The sequence below is a fragment of the Lactuca serriola genome, chromosome 9, assembly GCF_051521515.1.
Source record: "Lactuca serriola cultivar US96UC23 chromosome 9, Lser_US96UC23_V15, whole genome shotgun sequence".
In the NCBI taxonomy this organism is placed as follows: Eukaryota; Viridiplantae; Streptophyta; class Magnoliopsida; order Asterales; family Asteraceae; genus Lactuca; species Lactuca serriola.
This window is the reverse complement of record NC_136416.1, coordinates 167,314,357-167,324,967: the sequence shown is the minus strand read 5'-3', so window position 1 is coordinate 167,324,967 and position 10,611 is coordinate 167,314,357. Positions and strand designations below refer to the sequence as shown.

The 10,611-nt window shown below is 33.0% G+C and overlaps 1 pseudogene; it reads left to right on the top strand.

The window, feature by feature from the left end:
• The first annotated feature begins 417 nt into the window (after positions 1–417).
• LOC145076273 (ribonuclease H2 subunit A-like) lies at positions 418–1,206 on the top strand (annotated as a pseudogene).
• The last annotated feature ends 9,405 nt before the right edge of the window (positions 1,207–10,611 follow it).

The window sequence follows — 10,611 nt, the reverse complement described above, 5'->3', positions numbered from 1 at the left end:
GGACCTCACAAAAGCAAAACAAACCAGAGCATGGGTGGACGATTCACCTTCGTTTGCCGGCTTCCCCACCATCATCGATATACTAGGGTTGGTCGTCCTTCGATTTCTAATTTCTCTCTAAATTATTAACCCTAATCTTGTTGTTGTATTGATTTTACTGTTATAAACTTATGATTATTAGATGGTGTATCGAAAGTGTACTAATGCCTATCGGCTCTGTCGGACCTATTTACTTTTTGACTTGTTCTTTTAACCTAAAAAACCATCGAAGTTTATGATTGGTTTTAATACCTCTTCACATAATAAGATTGTTATTAAACCGTTCTCTCTCTCCTCTCAATACATTATGGTAGATGAATTATTTTACTGATTCCTAATTTCCTTTGTACATCTACTATGTTACTTATAGCACATTAAATGATTAAAGGCTTCCTTTCTTCCATAAGTTGTGTGATGTTGTCATATACCCTGTCTTTTCTTTTCATTTTCACCTTCAGAAGAGCGTCTTCTTTGTTTTATGTAGATTCAAAAACTTTGAAAGAAGAGCAAATAGAGGAGCCATTTGAAAGTTTGAAGACTGATAAAACAGTTGGTTGGTTGTTGATGTCATAGATCCTAAAGAGCTTTCGGCTAAAATGTTGCAAAATTTAGTATGCAACTTCCTACAGTAAAAAATCTTGTACCTCTTAAATAACTGTTCTAATTGAGCCTGATTGCTTGTTTTTAATAGAAATAAGATTAACCTCAACGAGATATCACATGAGTCTGCCATGGGCCTTGTTAAAAGGGTGTTGGACATGGGTTATCTTCTAACCGAGGTATACACTAATACACCTATATACTTGAATTTAACTGTCACTAAATTCCATGAAAACCAATGAATGTAATTACAGGTTTATGTTGATATACTAGGAGATCCTGAAAAGTATATAGTTAAGCTCTCAACAAGATTCCCATCTGTTAAATTTGTGGTTGCAAAGAAAGCTGATAGTCTGTAACCAGTTGTTAATGGTGCAGGTATAGTTGCCAAGGTGAATGAATTTCAGATTGTCCAATCATCTTATATCTTCTTGGGAAATTCTTATTCTTTTTACAATATCCATCCAACAGATGATACAGTTGACAAGGGACCGAGCATTGAGAAATTGGGTCTTTGATGAAATTGCTGAAAACATGCATAGGGAGTTTGGATCTAGGTATCCTTAAGGTGAAATAATTTGGCTTCTTTCCTAAGAGTGTAATTATAATATAAAAGATAGTCTCACCCATCCAGCAAGCCCATGTGAAGTTTGAAAACTGAATTTGCATTCCTCTTACCAACCATTTCCCCAAAATTCAAATTGCCTTTCACAGTTTCATGGAACAATGGGAACCTTTTTTTAAGGTCAGGATTTATCACTTTATAATTATGTATTTTGAGTTCAATTTATATTTATATAAAACAATGAATGCCAACAAACATTTTTGAAAAAGATATATAACAACTCTATCAGAATATTGGCAGCATGACAAGTGGAGTGGCCAATTCCATGTCAAATGGAACATCATCAAAGATGTTCCAAATTGCCGATTCGAACATATTCTTTTTGAAAATAATGATAACAAACCTTTTACTCATAGCAGAGATTCACAAGAGGTGAGAAAGGACGTAAATACCCATTCGTGGATGTATGTTTAATGTGTTTGTCTTTTGATATTGGTCTAATTTTTTCAATTATTGTAACTTTGTCTTTATGAAAATTGGATAGAACACACTAAACAAATGTGTCAGCAGTACGGACAGTACCTTGGGTTCGATCATGATGAAGATTATTTTGCAACTGCTGGAGTGTCAAAGAAGATAAAAGTTTATGATTTTGATTCTCTGCTAAATGATTTTTTTGACATTCATTATCCAGCCGTTGAATGTCAAACAAATCAAAGATTAGTTGTATTTGTTGGAACAACTATATAAGAAACAATCTTGCTTCAACAGACTGTGATGGCATAGTCGAGGTATAATTTAGTAAATTTACAAAATTCTTTTATAAAATTAGAACATATGTTAATAAATAAATAAATGAATATAGATATGGGACGCTGGAACTGGTGAAGCAGTTTCTCATCATACAGAGCATGAATGGAAGACATGGTTTGTTGACTTTTCTCGAGTACATCCTATGAAGTTAGCCAGTGGAAGTGATGACTATACTGCGAAATTATGGAGTATTAATGAGGTATACCCCTTTTTACCCTTTTAGTTATATATATATATATATATATATATATATATATATATATATATATATAAATGATTGTGGTTTTTGATATATATGTTGAAGAAGATCTTGACCACAATTTTGTTGGTTTATCTGTTGCTGATGGATATATTGCATGTGGTTTACAAACTAACGAGGTATTATGCCCATGCCCCTTATTTATCTTATCATTTTGATTTTTTTTTTTTTTTTTGAAATTTTCAATTAATTTTCAGATATTTTGATAGAGTATTCGATGTATGTATGTATCTTAATCTGAATTGTATGTTTAAGTTCTTATGAGAAGTAGGTTATTCAATGGATAGAAAAAAACAACCATTGACTTCTGGAATCCCAAAAGCTATTGGGGTGTTTTCAAGTAATGTTCGGAAGCCAAATTCCCCACAAAATGAAAAGGTATTTCTATTCACCTTTTGAAAGCAATTTCCATTTCTTGTTTTAGTAATATAATGAACTTGTTTTGCAGATTAATGTTGATGATTTCATAGATTATGGAGCTTTTGATGGAAATAATGACAATTCCTTATTGCCTCAAACCGATAAAGAATCCAAAATGTGGTTTCTGTGAATGAATTTTTAGGAGATATTTGGGATTAGAAACCGGTTAAGATTGAAAACTCAATAAAAACAATTCCTTGTAGCAGCTATACAATGCGCTTTTGGTTGCACAGGAGGAAGCCCATTTGGCTCATCAACAACTTACCTCTTCAATGGTAATAGTGGAGAAATTTTGAATACTAACAACATACAATAACAGTCTTAACATACGATATTTTTTTGTAGTGTTATTTGACATGTAATGTTAGGTAACTTGTTTGACATGTGATATTTTTTTTAAATGAATTATCGTTCCTATGTATGGTATTTTATTTTGTATTATGATAATTTCAATCTGTTGTTTAATTTGAAAATTAGTAATTCTATAAAACATATACATATTTTAAAACATTTAAAATTATGACACACAAATGCGTGTCGTCTTCCTTTATGATAGGGGCTTCCTTGATACGCATTGCATGTCATAAACACGTGCGTCGTAAGGTTACAACACGTAAGTGCATGTCGTCTTCCTTTATGACAGGGCCTTCCTTGATACGCATTGCGTGTCATAACTGTGTGTCGTAAAAGCATGTCATATATGTGCTTCGTCTATAGATGCCGCGCAAAAGCACGTCATCTCTCGTTATGACAAGGCCTTCCTTGACACGCATTTGCGCGTCGTTTGAGCGTTTTACGACGCGCATTGCGCGTCATAAAAGGTTTTTTTCTAGTAGTGAATCCATTTACAAATATTATATTAACATTTAAGTACCAAGTACCTAAGTGTTATATGAAAAGTATGAGTTCTAACTAGTAGATAGTAGAAGTACTAGTCTCTTCTAGACTTTCTTCCCAAATAAGAGGTGTAAATCCACTTCCAGTGTCCAGTTTCTTCACAAAAGAAACAAGATCCATCTATGTGGGCTTTAGTAGATTTCTTGGTCTTTAAGGTGTTCGGTCCATAAAACATGGGCCTCTTAGATCACACAAGGTGATTCTTTTAGCCTTGCATTATTTCAATGATTAAACTAGCTTTAAATAAAATATCACTTTATTTATTGGAATATTGCTTAACCTGTTATATCATCAAATATACATTTAAATTATCCAAGACTTCCTAGAAGTCATGAATAACTATTCCTTGCATGATGTTAGAAACATCTTTAGCATCAAAATGATGCATTTACTAGGCATCACGTTCAGGTTTATTGCTCAAAACAAATAGTTTAGCACTAGGACCTTAAGTGTATACAATTTCATATCTCTCATGAGATTGTCTCTTATGACATGAACCCATTCATTGAAGTTGTATCTAATGGATGTTATTGTTTCATTAAGTCATTACGGAAAATGACAATTCATGATAATGAGAATGGATTATTTAACTACAAAATTTTAACAAAATTTATTTAGTATTTTCAATATTTAATCTTCAATAATTAATACCCTTTTTGTTTCCAAAACATTAATTATCAAAGTATAGGATCCAAGTTGCAAAACAAATTAATGGTTAGGTATCATTTATCCCATCCATTTGTATTCAACCCGGTAGATATCGATTATCAATTATATCTCACTAAATAATTCCTAGATTTATGGGATCGCTAATAACAAATTTAATTAGACTTGTTTGATCCCATCTATGCCTCAGATCTCTCTTGCTTTGGTATCCTTTATCACAAAAGATTTCCGATCAAATCATACAATTTGAAAAACTTGTGTAATCGGCCTATAACTTGGTTATAGAAATCACGAAAACACCCCAGCCATCAAAAGACAACACTAAGCGGGTAGGTATCCTTTATCATACTAGTACATACATGAGATGTGCGAGTGTTTTTCAAAAGCATTGCATAAATTTGAGATTTGTAAAATAAGGGTCTTTATATGTTTTATAATTATAGTTTAAAAAATTTTGTATATCATGGTTATTACATGCATATAATAAACCATGGTATCAATTTTCAAAAGAAAATCACTTTTAAAGGTTCTATATAAAAAGCTAGTTTTTTATATATAATTTGACACAAATCAATTTTAATAACCGGTATTAAGTTTGAGGACATTTGAACCTTTTATATCTTTAATAAAACTTCATGCTATTACTTATATATTTAGAGTTTGTATAAGTTACAACACAAACAACACAAACATGCATAAACATAACCAACTAATGAACTTTTTTTGTGAGCCAACACAAAAATATCAAGTCCATTCCTAAAGGAACATTTAAGGGGACCAAAAAACTTCTTGTGAAGTTGTTGGAAAAACTTCTTGAAGGCTAAAAGTCACACAGCTCTTTGTAAACAGCATTAGTGACACATTTCAGAAAATGTCACTAAAAATCCTGCACACCTTTTAGACTCGAAAATTGCTATTTTGTCTTCAAAAAATGGTTTCAACTTCATCTCTTGTTACATTTTTGCAATAACAAATGAATTCTAAAAACTAATCTATTACTTACAAAAATAAACCAAGAAAACTAATTTATTTAATATATTACATACCATAGGAATAAATAAATTATGTCACAACTAGCAAATTATGGTTAAGATTTTGATCCTTGTACAAGACAATTTCCTCCATGTAACCTTGCAACATTACATTTAGTGAAATTCAAACTACAATGCTATTTAGGTTCATAGATTCGTACATTGTGATACAAGTCGAAATAACCTCATGCAAGTCCAAAACTCGACCCAATAAGCTAAGTCCAATCAATTTTGGGCCTTAGCCCAAGAATTCTCGGCCCAAAACCCTTATTAGACCAATACTTTTTCATTGGGCCCTATTGGGCCGATAACTTCTCCATTTGGTCTTATTGGGCCAAAAACCTTTCTTTGGGCCCTAATAAGCCAAAAACTTATATGGGGCTTTACATTGGGCCGAAAACCACTATTGGGCCTTCCATTGGGCCGAAAACACTTCAATGGGCCTAAATAGGCCGAAAACCTTTATTGAACTCTCCTTTTAGGCCGAAAATTTTTATTGGGCCAAGCCAAAATCGATACCCACTATTTTTGGGCCACCCTTTGGGTCGAGAACCCTCTTGGGTCGGTTGGCTTAAGCAAAAACAAAAAAAAAGGAATGGAATAAAAGAGTTGCCACCTCACTATTTGACTCCCATGCATCAGGACCTATTGCCCTCCATACATCCATGCACCTCCCATCAATTTATCAAAAGGTCAACTCTCCTTTCCCCCTCTACCTTGCAGGATAGGCCGACCCCCCACCCCCTCCTCTCCAACACTTCCCATTTTCATTTTTCCGCTCTAAGTCACAAGAACATCCTCCCATTCTTCCTCTCAAAAACTCAAACTTCTCTTAATTTCTTTCCTTTAAAATTTCATGGGTGTGTGTCTTATCTTCAAAGGAGTCTTCTTCAAAGGATCGAAATTTTGGTAAGACCATCATACAACTCTTGTAAATCTAAACATTATTATGATAGCAACTCCTTGTTAACAAACTTTTTGTGTGTGTTCAGCTCTTAGAACATCACCATTTTTTGAGTGACCTCTCCAAGACAAGCTAGGATCAAAATTTCCTTCTTCTTCTTCTACCACTCGAAAACTCCAAGGTGAGCTTCATACCCCACTCCTTTTCGTGTTTTTCATACTCTTTGGGGGGGGGGGGGAATACAAGTCAAAATCTCATTTAACCATTGGATAATTGCATGGACCAATGTGTAATGTGTTTAACCTTTGGGTATTTGCATGAACATGAAGTTTATCTTATGCATCTTCATAAAAATCATGAGATATGTGTTTGTTAACATGTATGTTGTATGAAATCTTGTAGATACGGGTTGTGCATTCAAAAATGACAAGAATATTTGTTTTATACTCAAATATGTTAACTTTTGGGACATATATCTTTTAATACATATACTTACACAAATATTTTGATGTAACAAGTTTCAAGATTTTTTGTGTATCTTGTAAAAATCGTGACATGCTAGTGTCACAACAAAATAGTATATTTGGTGATACAAAACTCCTATACTAAATTTTGGTGTGTTAAACAAAGTACAAATTTGATTGTTTTTGTAAAAGCTATTATTATTAGTAAAATAGTCGTAATATGTTCTCATCATTTTTATGGTTTAAAAACTTAAAGGATTTTGCTATTTACACAAAATATATAACAAGTTGATAAGTCTATTAATGATTATTTATAAAAAGTGTTATAAATAATTTAATCCAAAGCGGTATACAAAAGAGAATTATTACGACAGAAAATTTTGTATGTCATAATCTGTCCATCATAAAGCTGTTAAAAGAACAAGTTATATCATGTATGTCGTAAAGCTGTAAAACGCGTGTCATAAAACTGCAGTCATGAGTTTACACTAGTAATGTTGTTTTCGTTATTCAATAATGGGGGTCAAAGTTCACGTAAATCTGTTAAGACACTTGTGAGACTTTCCTTCACCGTACCTAGCTGGCGTATATCGTAAGTCCTGTAGTTACAAAAAGAGTCTCCTGGAGGGAGAGCGAGGTAATTGTGTATAGATCTATACGGGTTTGACACCCCCACACCTGAGTTGTTCGCTACAGCTAGAAGGGGCCAGGCTAGGGTGACAAATGTCTTACCGAAACCGGCGCCTAAAGAACGTCATGACAGGCATATCAGTCATATTAAGCATGGTTGTAACGACTCACATAGGGATTAACAATGTTATTTCGGATTTACGAAATTATACACTTCACTGGTTTTATAAAATATAAAACTACACATCATTTTGTACGTTACTATTACCATCCCGGTCTTAGGGTTTTAAGACTACAATTTTTCATAAAACATAAAATATTTCTGGGAACACACACTCTTTTCAATTACGAATAAAAGAAAACAAAGAACACACATGTAATTATTCACAGTTTTGGAACGAGACTTACAAACCATTTTTCACAGAAAATATCAGATTTTATGGAGTTTTACAAATTATTACAAGCAATGATGTTACAAAGCTTTTATAAAAATATGCTTATGAACTCACCAACTTTTTTGTTGACGCTTTTCAAAACGACTTGTATTCTCAGGGAGTCAATGAGCAGGTATTCGGGCTATGGAATTTGGATATTTACTACATTTTGGAACATCATATTTTATGTCACTTTTATGTAAATTTGTGAGCAAATACAATATGTAAATAATGTATGTTGGTATCTTTAATGTATGATGTTGGTTGCTATATTTTCAATTATATTCAATTGTGATGATACAATACAATAAAGTCATCCGCCCCCGGACGTTTCCGCCGTCCTGGTTCGGGGGTGTGACAAATTATTACAACCATTTTTATAAAACAACCAACACAACAAACACAATGGTCAATGGCCAGTTTATGCAACATCAAATAAATCAACTTTTGTTTTTCTAAGACAACTTTAAATGACAAAAGATGCATGAAACTTTTATCACATAAAATACAAATATAAAGTTGTCATAGAAAATATGTATGAACTTATTTTTATACAAAAACAAGTTATTCATATTCTCCAAAAACTAAGATTTCCAAGAATCAAAAAATCTAACCAAACTTGCAAGGTGGCTCTGATAACAATTGTTGGGTTTTAGTTCAAAAGTATTTTCATAAACTAGAAAAATATGGCAACGGAAGACTTAAAAATTTTAACATAACATAACATTTTGTACCCACCAACGATCTCCTTGCAAGTTATAGAAATATAAAATACCAACCATAGAAAGGATGGAGAAATAACAACATTTGTTGTTCTTTAGATCCTCTTAGGAGGCTTTGAAGTTGATGAAGAAGATGGAACCTTTGAGACACCAACAACGACTCAACTTGATGTAGATGGTAGTCCAAAACTCTTAAACCCTTAAGCTTTATGTTCTTATCAAAATAAGAACATAAAGAGAGCAAATGATGAAAGTATTCTCTTCATGCAAAAGCAACAACTAGAGAGAGTTAGAGAGAGAGAGAGAGGAGCATGTTACAGTTTTGCATAGCCAAAATAAGTGAAGAATTAAAGCCTTCATGCATAGTCTTAAAGCCAAAACAATACCCACAAGTCCTTAACCTATTAAGCACACATGTCCCCTAAAGTAACATGTCCCCCATGCTTGTAAGCCATGCCTTATTTTCCCTTAAAATAATCAAAACATCATCCTTGTCTAGCAAGAGAAAGATACGGTTTTAGATGTAAAAAGGAAGTCAAACTTTTATAAAAAAAAAAAACTCGCAAGCTCTTTTATAAGTTATAAAGTTTGGCTTTTGGCTAAAAGACAAAAATATTTCTAGTCCAAAATAATGTACATGACTTATAAATCATACCATATGATATATTATGTTACTTGCTAATGAAAATTATTATTTCCATAAAATAAATAATTTCCAATTTAATTATAAGATTTTTATTGAATATTTATTAAAATCAATTTCTAATAAATAATCAATTATATATAGTTGCTGTTAGTGTGACCCATTAGTATCATATGTTAATTAGCAATATCACTTTAATATGACTCTTGAGCATACTAGACCTTACAATAAGGACAAATCAATCATTCTAGGGTTGTGTGATCCTAATCGTATATAATTTTTAAACCATAGACTTAGCAATTACTGTTACCAATAAAGATTTCAAGTCTAAACCCCCATTCAGTTCCTCTTAGGCTACAAGGCATCAGATATCAAGCCAATCCATACAATCATCTACAATCCATACTAGCATGAAATTATAAAAGCTCAAACAGTCAGTCATATAAAGGCATTTCTCCTAGCAAAAAATCTTGAGCAAATCATTAGCCTTAATCTAGCATGCAATCCTCATAACATATAACATACAAACATGTTTGGGTATTATGGGAATCACTTACTTGAGCTCTTTTGATTGCATGCACCAGCCCTTTCTTTTATTAGAAAATCCTCTAATAAAACATTTATTTTATGAAAAATTTACCAAACCCTCAGTTTGAGTTCAGACACACCTGAGAATATGCCAGAATCCCTCAAACCATGGATCTTATACCAACTTGTAACATCCCAAAAATTATAAAGTAAAATTTTCATTTTTAAATCGACCATAAACACCCTTTGATTATTTTAATCATTCAAAAGTATATCAAAGTAAAATGGTTAGCAGATTATAATTACCAAATAATAAAGTGTGGAAACATGGGTGGATGTGTTGTGATCAAGGCGGACCCTTCCCTCGCAAACCAGGAGTACCTGAAAAATATTTTAAACATAAACCGTAAGCATGAAGTTTAGTGAGTTCTCCAAAATAGTGCATACCATACATATCTGCCTGCTCAAGGTTGTTCCAGGTCTATTTCACCCACGGGTCTATTTCACACCCGATTCTATTTCAACTTATGCATCGGCCCAAGCCGTACCGGTTCTATTTCACCCTCGGTTCTAATTCAACTCATATGTCAGCACTAGGTTTTACTAGGTCTATTTCACCCCACATACATATAAGAAAAAGGCACACAGTCATATAACACATACATCATGAGTCACAAAGACTACAAGCACATAACATATCCTAGTGTCGTATAGTATAGTGAGCAAACTCACCTTAGTCAGTTGTCAATCGAAAAAATGATCGAGTTGTTGAACTAGAAAATAATCGCACTAATCAATCAAATAAAACCCCAATCAATAATTGGGCCAAAAACCAAAACTAGGAATCTAGTTCATTTGTCCAACACCTAGGGTAAAACACCAGTTTACCCTTCCCTCACTTTGCCTAATAACCAAGGCCCAACTCAATGGCACTAAAATGCCCAATATGGCCCAAATTCCTAAATGATACCCAAGGCCCATTATGGGCCTAACTCC